This window comes from Rutidosis leptorrhynchoides, chromosome 9 (assembly GCF_046630445.1).
Source record: "Rutidosis leptorrhynchoides isolate AG116_Rl617_1_P2 chromosome 9, CSIRO_AGI_Rlap_v1, whole genome shotgun sequence".
NCBI lineage: Eukaryota > Viridiplantae > Streptophyta > Magnoliopsida > Asterales > Asteraceae > Rutidosis > Rutidosis leptorrhynchoides.
Genome location: NC_092341.1, coordinates 142,141,654 through 142,151,661, shown reverse-complemented (window position 1 = coordinate 142,151,661; position 10,008 = coordinate 142,141,654).

Sequence of the window (10,008 nt, the reverse complement as noted above, 5' to 3'; positions counted from 1 at the left end):
GTTTAAATTTTTCAGAATTTAGAAACAAAAATAGTTTCCTTTCTGATGTAATACATATAGCGCGAAGAGATAATTGATTTCAGATAAGAATAGTTATGAAGATATCTTCAAAAATATCGAGGATATTTGTAATGAAAGATACGATGATATCTTAGAATATCTAAGATCAGAGGATGATGAATAATATTGTACGCAAGGGTTTAGAGTCAGGATCAAGGTATTCGTTAGTGACTTCAGTAGACACTGAATCATTTAGATTCTTTGAAGGCATGTTTAGTCTTTGTGATTTGTCCACAGCCTCCTTCATAGTTTGCTCAATCCGTTTTCCAGTTCCAAAGCTTCTCTTTTTCTGAGCTTTTCCAACACCTTTATTCTTTATCATCAAACTCTTGACTGTTAAGGTCGTTTATAGTTTTCGCTGCTTCATCAGCATTTTTCCAAAATTCAGAGAACTAGTTCGTAGTTTAGGGTGTTTTTCAGAAACTTCACATTCGAAGTATGTAAGTCTAGGAGATGGACGTTATATGTATATATAACTGTTGATGTAGACATACTGCGAGATTTTAAAATACTTATTGCTGATTCTCGATAATTGGTATGACAATTCTCGTTACAAGGTGCGGATGAGTATATGATTGGGTTTCAATGAATATAATGATTTTTCTGAAAGTCAAAGATTAATGAGGTTGTTGGTAAGTTTTCTGCTAATGTGGTGGGATATAAATAGTTCCTCGGTAACGATGGAGAAAGTGCAACATATATATCGAGGTTATAATAAGAATGTTTTGACTGAAAAGTCAAAGTTGACTTGCTGGGGCTGTGACAAAACTGGCTACTTTGGAAAGGGATTGCAAAGTTATTTTTGGTAATAAATGCCAAAGAATCTGACACAGATATGTGTTAATCTATGACTTTGGTTTCGAGAGTTTGCTAGGTGTATCGTTATACTCGTAAATCCTTTATTCTGTTGGTAATGTGATGTTAGTTCATCCTCTCGATTGTTCATTGATTGATATGTCTTCAAGAATTTTGAAGGGTTTAAATGCAGCTTGTCTTCGTTAATATATGTATGATGAAATCATCAGGAATCTTGAATGATACAAATATCTATCTGGGTTTTATGAATAAAAGTGATGTTCTAGCACAGTTTTGAATTCAAAGTATGTCTTTGAAAGATGTAGAAATCTAAGAGTGATGTCTTCTGTTAAATCTTGACTTGGATTTTAATTTGTCAAAATCAGAATATGTAATCAAATTTGGATGAGAATGTTTGTTTTGATTTCTATGAAAGAATGTATATTATTGTAAAAGTAGTGAGTATAGTTGATGATTGCGGAATCAGATTCGAAGAATGTAACATATTAATTGTGAATTTATATATCTCTCGGGTATTACCTACCCGTTAAATTTTTTTTTCACAAGTAACATTTTTGTACAAATGAATTTTATTACAGTCTCTATGAAAATATATATGTATGTATATTTTCTTCAGATGTAATATAGATTTAATGAGTTAATATTAAATTAAACTCATTTTATTTTCTGCTGAAATTAGAAATGAATAATCTCTAAAACATTAGAGATTACATAACTTCGTGGAGTATTTCACTAATGTAATCAATACTTTATTATTTATTCTTATTGGCATTCCTTGGTGACGAATGTTGATGTTTGTGAATTCTTGATATCCTCGTAAGGTACGAATGATGTTGTCTAGAAAGTTTCGAGTACATCAAAGATGAAAGTGTAAAATCAAACATGTAATTGATTAATACACTTGGTTTATTATGAATTGAGATTCATTGAGTTGAAACAGAGATCGTAGTTAATGATGGTTAAGTTATTAAGGAAGGATGTACATCATTGCATTTTAGTAATATGAATTATCTGAGTAGTATTTACTCCTTAAAATTCACACATAACAGCTTAGTACGAAAAGATATATTGTGGTTTAAAAATTTATATATAAAATATAAATTCTTCATAGGGAATGAGTTAATACTTCATAACTCGTTGATACAATATACTCATTGTTGATTAGTGATGATGTCCGCGGTGATTATGGATCTGGCGGAGCTTGTGATGTTGTAGGTGCCGCTGGTGCTGATGATGCTGTTGATACTGCTGGTGCTGCTTGTATAACAAGTCTATTTTGTAACTGATAATGCTAAAAACGAACATATATTTCAAAGCATTATTGCTCAAGAAAGACAAGATTTTAGTTGCAATTGTCCTATTTACAAGTGATATTCGGTTAAATAATAAAAGGTGAAGACCAAAGATAGATTCGACGAATTGAAGACGCAAACAACCAAAAAGCTCAAAAGTACAAAATACAATCAAAGAGGTTCCAATTATTGATAAGAAACGTCTCAGAATTACAAGAGTACAAGATTCAAAACGCAAAGTACAAGATATTAAATTGTACGCAAGGACGTTCGAAAATCCGAAACCGGGACCAGAGTCAACTCTCAACGCTCGACGCAACGGACTAAAAATTACAAGTTAACTATGTATATAAATATAATATAATATATAATTAATTATATAAATTATATATATATTATATTTATATAATAAAACGTCGACAAACAAAGATCCAAAAGGTGTGAGCTGGATCCGATATCTCCGCGACTCGCGGAGTTCTAAGAGCAAATGGGCCGCGACTCGCGGAGCCCCAAAATCTAAAAATGCCTATAAAAGCTAACGCATTCTGAACGTTTTATATATCCTTTAATCTCTCGATCTAAACGTGTATATATATATATATATATATATATATATATATATATATATATATATATATATATATATATATATATATATATTTTAATTTTAATTTTAATTTTAATTCTAATAATAAAGGTATGTTAGCTAATGTTGTAAGGGTGTAAGTCGAAATTCTGTCCGTGTAACGCTACGCTATTTTTAATCATTGTAAGTTATGTTCAACCTTTTTAATTTAATATCTCGTAGCTAAGTTAATATTATGCTTATTTAAGACGAAGTAATCATGATGTTGGGCTAATTACTAAAATTGGGTAATTGGGCTTTGTACCATAATTGGGGTTTGGACAAAAGAATGACACTTGTGGAAATTAGACTATCGGCTATTAATGGGCTTTATATTTGTTTAACTAAATGATAGTTTGTTAATTTTAATATAAAGATTTTGTAACAACCCAAACCAACCCGCGAACAAACCACGTGAAAATACAAAATAAAAAAAAAAAATTTGCTGCACAGTGAACTGGCGCGACGCGCCATGATGGCCGCGCGGCGCGCCATTCGGGTCTGTCCGGAAAGTCTCAAAATGCGAAAAAGATTGACTAGTTCCCGACACTTTTAGACGAAACGCTTTTTACCATACATCCAAATATGTAAAACTAACCTGTTTCAAATATAAAATCAAGTTTTACATAATGGGGCCCACATTGGCCGTTTTACGACTTTCGTACAAAATACAAGTTTCAATCACAATTTACATTTAGACGAGTTAGGACTCTATAACCCAACCCGATACCAAGAGCATAATCCCGGGGACTACCAAAACCCCAATCCGCGTCCGCATATCCAAAAGCTACCCCATCGAGCCCAAGCGCTCCTACGCAACTAGTCTAACAACTAGCTAGTTTCATAACGCAATACCTGTAAAAAGGTAAACAACGAGAGGGGTAAGCTAAAAGCTTAGTGAATGCAATAATTATACGAATACATATATAATTATACCTACTTGCAAACACTTACACAAACCGCAAACACGCTAGCGAACATAATTAGCTTATCGTCACAATAACAAGCTATAAATCTCCAATACCATAAGCTAGCATAACAACCGCATATAAATATAACTCGAATAATATAATATGCTTACAACACAATAACCATGGTCGACCAATAGTACAAGGGAACGGCGCTCGCGAAAACGCCATCGGTGTTCATAACATCCGTTAGGGCACTTAACACCTCGCACCACTAACCCCTAGGGTGGCACCTTAACACCTCGGCACTTCACCCCGAGTGGCATCTTAACACCTCGATGCTTCACTCATTATTCTACGGAGTGGTGTCTTAACACCTCAACACTACACTCCTAGGTGGCATCTTAACACCTCGATGCTACACCCGAGTGGCATCTTAACACCTCGATGCTACACTCTTCACGTGAAACGTGGTGTCTTAACACCTCGACACTACACCTTTCACGCTACAACAAATAGATACATTATATACATACGCATATAATTATTCCACTCACCTTGGAATGCCCGCATAAGTCATGTACAACATGATCTTCGTCCTCAAATCCGAGCAAGTAATCACCTATAATACACATAGGCACAATATACACATAAATTACACATTTTCTAAAAGAGAATCCGACACAAACATCCCTTAACCGAGGGATTACACCTTGCTCGCCAAAACCCGCCCATTTACAACCTAATGGACACTAACACATCACCACTTCGGGTGGTAATTCAAACCAACACAACAAAGTACGATTTAACCCTAAATCATACTTTACACCCATTAGAACAAACCTTGGTCTTAAAACTAAATTACTACTTAGGTAGTAGTCATTTCAAACGCCAATTACACAAAAACCCCAACACGTGCAATATTGACCCATAACAAGGTTGACCACGTTTGACTAAATCTTAAAATATCATTTTAACTCAAAATTACTTCTTGCGAGTAATTCATTCCAAAAACATCATTTAACACTTAACAAAATCGTTTAACATCCATTTAATCCAAATTAGTGTCATCCTTAATTTTGACCCAATTCCAATTACCCATTTTGACCAAAGTCATAAAACGCCCCAAAATCACTAACGACTAGTGATTATATTTCCAAGACAACCACTAACACTTAAATCAAGTATTTACCTACTTGACTTACCAAAACTTGACCTGAAACTTAATTTAACACCGAATCAAGCTTACTTGTCCCAAAATACCCATTCGACCCGTTTTGACCTAAATTAGGGTTTACACCCAAAAACCAAGTCAACACGAGTAATCTAAGGTTTAACCAACACACGCAAGATCCAAACTTACAATTTAATCAATCGAAACCCTAAGTCACCCATTTAGGCTTACTTACATGAATCTTACCCAAAACCCCCAAATTTCACAATAAAATGGGTTTATAACTCTAACTAACACAAACCCTAACTCAAACAAGAAATCAAACACTACAATTCGGATTAGGATTTACCTCAAGCACCAAAACGAGCTCTAGTAGCTAGAAACAACAAGGAGAACCAAAACTCGCTTCCAATTTGGGCAAAAATCACCATCTTCATCATTAACTCATGCTTCCTCTCTCTAGAAACTCATCTCTCTCTCTCTAAGATTGGGAGTGTTTGAATGGATGTCAAAATGATCCAAAAGTGGATCTAAAACTGATATTAAAGCCTCAAATCCGTCCATAAGTGAAAGGACCAAAGTACCCCTCATTTGACCCTTTAAAATGCTGAAAAAAAGCATCAGGCACTTTCGGCGCGCCGCGCCATATGGGGGAGCGCCGCTCCACCCTACAGGTCAGATTTCAGAAACTTGTTTTGGCCATAACTTTTTGACCGTAGCTCCGTTTTTGATGAATCAAATATCGTTGGAAACGTAATGAGATTTACTATCCAATGGTAAGGTTTTAGAACATCAACTCCAACTTTATTTGGGATCCAAATATACACTTACAAGTCTCGTATTTCGAATGATGCTCGAAATAACGTGTAACTGAAAAACGGGTGTTACAACTCTCCCCCACTTAAATTGGATCACGTCCTCGTGATCCGCACAAACACTAGAAGTTAAACACTTCTCCCACGAACATTTCCGCTTCCAACGCGAAGTCACACAAGTAGTAAACTCATCCGAATCCTCGCTTCGTACACTAACGCATCATGGTACCACAATATTGGGTAATCAACCCACGAGTCGAAACAACCGTAACCGTTGCTCCTACGCCGAGTATCCAAACTCATACCATACACTTCACAATCGTCCTAAGAGTAGAACAATTTACCGACAAACATCGTCGTCACGCCTCACGATCTTACGAAACACAACTAAGCCCGACATCCATAACATCTTCTACAAATCCGAAGATCTAACCACACGCTAATAATCACTAGCGTGCATTACCGCAATAAATGATATCTCATACACTCAACGTCCAGAATTTCCATTTAGGAAAATACGAAAATCACTACATATACCTTCAAGTTCTCTCGGCTACAACTCGCCACAAGCTACGTCCGTAACCATATCACTCAATCAGTCAATCCGCACACGACCAATCCGTCACTGGATTAATCCAGGACAACAATAATACACCACGAATTAGACGAAGCATCAACACATCGTCATAGGGTTTCTCCTCTGAACCATACAATACGGCTTCCTAGTACTAGCATAGAAGCTATTCGTATACCAAAATCCCGTCAACGGTGAATCATCATCACAAAATTTCCGCAATTCGCCACACGACTCATAAAAATATTCACCACGCCGGGTGAACTTTCCTACCTAGACCGTCCGTTAAGGATGGTCTCAACATTTCAATGCAACTAACAGTCGCATCACTAGGGAGCACACTCTCGCAAACAAACAACATCTGCGTGTCTCGATGTGAGACAGTCAGAATCGACACTCTCCGCCTCACATTCGTCCATAAAGTGGAATAATCCACTGACAATCTTCACGATTGCGTTTCCCGACAGGGAAAATACGATATTCGCCACGATATCGAACTCGTTCTCATTCAATTATACTGTCCGGGTTTCACGACAACCCAGATTTTTCACTACGGGAGCACCCGCAACGACACTTCATTTTCTCACTCCGGGATCTCAAACTTCACATTTGGTCTCATACCGCACATTGGTACTACACGACCACCTTACAAAGGAAGTCTTACACTTCCTTCGATCCCATCATCACAATCTTCACGCATAACATTCTCGAGTTGTAACTCACAATCGTAAAGCACGATCTCGAGTCGACATTAGCAACCCGTCACTCTTCCTCGTTAAGAGCTCCGAATACCCATTGAGGCTTAGCACGGTACGCTCCAACATTTCACTATACATAACACCACTGGAGTTTTCCTCAGGCGGCAGTAAAACTCCCCCACTTAGGATTTAACTCCCTATTCTCACCGCCAAGATGATAACATCCCGCGGAATTGAAATTCCACGTCACACCTGACCATTGTCACCGTTGGTCATAACATCAATTCACCGCAAATTCACAACTAACTACCTTAATCGTTCGAAAAGCAAACTCCACCAAAGTCTTACATATGCCTCTAAGCCTAGGCATATGTCACGCCGCTTACTTAGTCGTGATTCTCAGTCGAGATCACCCGCCCTTCCACGTAACGAACTTTTTCAACAATTGCTCACTCTCATGGAGAAGAGTGACCAATTCCGACACCATAATTGCTTCCACTACAATGTCAACACTTCATCATATCCTTCGGACTAACCGACCATTAAGTCCGTCACCGGCTCACCGGTCATCTCTACCCGTCTATCACTTAAGAGCAACAAGATTCGCTCACCCGTCACTTCATAAGAAATATTTGTCACAATGCTCTTAAACTTCGACTTTCGCAACCGTCGAATTACCATCACCCGTCGATCACTATTATAATCTCTGATGCTTCCAAGGGTATCTCACGGACACCCAAAGCACAAAGTGATCACACCACTACCGGAGTTGAACATTACACTAGCAGGTATAAAAAGGCACCTGACGCAGTGTCATGCAGACTCCCACCACAATCAAATGAATTTTAGAAAATCGATCTTTAGGTTCCATACACCCGATGTCACCCATCTCTCTATAATAATGACCCGAAGTCATACCTACTCGACAACCTTACGGTTTATTGTCTTATCGAAAGTTCCTAGTGATCACACGCTACCCGCAATTTTCAAAAGGCCAAAACGATATAGCCTAACGAAACCCTTCATCTAACACTAAGGAGATGCTTGAGAACACCAAGTCTTACACCCTTCCACCTATCGGCACAGTCACAACGACGGGGGTATTCCGTTAGGAATGTTACCCTATAATCCACAACACACCAACATACTATCTTAAACATCGTCATATGGGTCCCACTCCCATGAGTTTAATGATCCGAAGACTCCTCGATTCGCCAATTCCAAGGCGACTCACAATTAGAATCCTAACACGATTCTCTACCCACACACTCTACCGAGTGTAACTCAAAACTACAATCATTAGACTTGTCGTATTCCATTACGGAATTCAAGTCCTCGTCGCACACACGCAAGTGTAAATCGGTCATCCTAGTTACGATGGGTAACTAAAACCAATTACAATCTCAATAATGCACCCACTACTTAGGGTGGCTAAGCACGCACCAAACTCGTGAGTTGGCTCACTCACTTAACTAACCGAATCCATCGTACACTTCCCGACTCTTAACGAACTTGATGTGCCAACAAGCACATCACCCGAGACCACTATAAACTAGGAACCAATAAAAGATTCCAAATACGTCCCGTTCTACCCCAACCATGCCACGTTTCCTCCGTTCGGTACTTGTCATGTCATGCTTGACGTCAAGATACACTTTCGTAATAATGGTGATCGGTCACTATTACAAATGCGTACCTTACCATTTTCACATGGTCGCGCAAAGTACTTTATCCGGACTGACGCAACATTCACACAAAATAACACGCGATATTTCCTAATACCCGAATGACCAAAGTCCTTACCGCAAACTTGATCACTCAAAAACCGCCAAACCTTTGAATCTCTCCAATAGATTCATCCCTAGAACACCACCCAAATAGGTACCTGTATATATATACACCTATATACAATATAATAATAAATGTACACAAGTATATCGCAACAACAAGTCAACCTACAACCTAGGTGACTATCACTAAACAACGTTCAAGTCCGCCTACTTACATTAGGCACTAGCTATCTAAGGCACTAATTTACACACACAATAAGGCCCCACATAATCACAATTTGGACCAACACAAGTCCTAGTTAGTCACCTACTCTAAGGCACTAACAAACCTTAATCCGACAAGTATCCCTACAAGTCCCGCAAATAACGCTCAACGAACAATAAGTCTAAGACTAGGCACCTACTCGAAGGTCACCTAATTCCCTTAGACTATGCTCTGATACCACTTGTAACAACCCAAACCAACCCGCGAACAAACCACGTGAAAATACAAAATAAAAAAAAAAATTGCTGCACAGTGAACTGGCGCGACGCGCCATGATGGCCGCGCGGCGCGCCATTCGGGTCTGTCCGGAAAGTCTCAAAATGCGAAAAAGATTGACTAGTTCCCGACACTTTTAGACGAAACGCTTTTTACCATACATCCAAATATGTAAAACTAACCTGTTTCAAATATAAAATCAAGTTTTACATAATGGGGCCCACATTGGCCGTTTTACGACTTTCGTACAAAATACAAGTTTCAATCACAATTTACATTTAGACGAGTTAGGACTCTATAACCCAACCCGATACCAAGAGCATAATCCCGGGGACTACCAAAACCCCAATCCGCGTCCGCATATCCAAAAGCTACCCCATCGAGCCCAAGCGCTCCTACGCAACTAGTCTAACAACTAGCTAGTTTCATAACGCAATACCTGTAAAAAGGTAAACAACGAGAGGGGTAAGCTAAAAGCTTAGTGAATGCAATAATTATACGAATACATATATAATTATACCTACTTGCAAACACTTACACAAACCACAAACACGCTAGCGAACATAATTAGCTTATCGTCACAATAACAAGCTATAAATCTCCAATACCACAAGCTAGCATAACAACCGCATATAAATATAACTCGAATAATATAATATGCTTACAACACAATAACCATGGTCGACCAATAGTACAAGGGAACGGCGCTCGCGAAAACGCCATCGGTGTTCATAACATCCGTTAGGGCACTTAACACCTCGCACCACTAACCCCT